This window comes from Physeter macrocephalus, chromosome 20 (genome assembly GCF_002837175.3).
Source record: "Physeter macrocephalus isolate SW-GA chromosome 20, ASM283717v5, whole genome shotgun sequence".
NCBI lineage: Eukaryota > Metazoa > Chordata > Mammalia > Artiodactyla > Physeteridae > Physeter > Physeter macrocephalus.
This window is the reverse complement of record NC_041233.1, coordinates 6,725,935-6,726,226: the sequence shown is the minus strand read 5'-3', so window position 1 is coordinate 6,726,226 and position 292 is coordinate 6,725,935.

Sequence of the window (292 nt, the reverse complement as noted above, 5' to 3'; positions counted from 1 at the left end):
CATGGCCCACGGGCCCAGCCGCTCCGCGGCATGTGGGATCTTCCCGGACCTGGGCACGAACCCGCGTCCCCTGCATCGGCAGGTGGACTCTCAACCACTGCGCCACCAGGGAAGCCCTGGGTTACATTTTAAACGAGGGAGATAAGTGATGTTTACTTTTGTTTCTAGTGATATCTTTTCTGTGATAATAAGAAATTCATATGATTGTAAATGGAGTACTGGTGCTGGACTCCAGGCGCAGGTTCAGAGAGTCGAAGAGGGAGATCTGGGGAGCCATCCTCTTTTTTTTTTT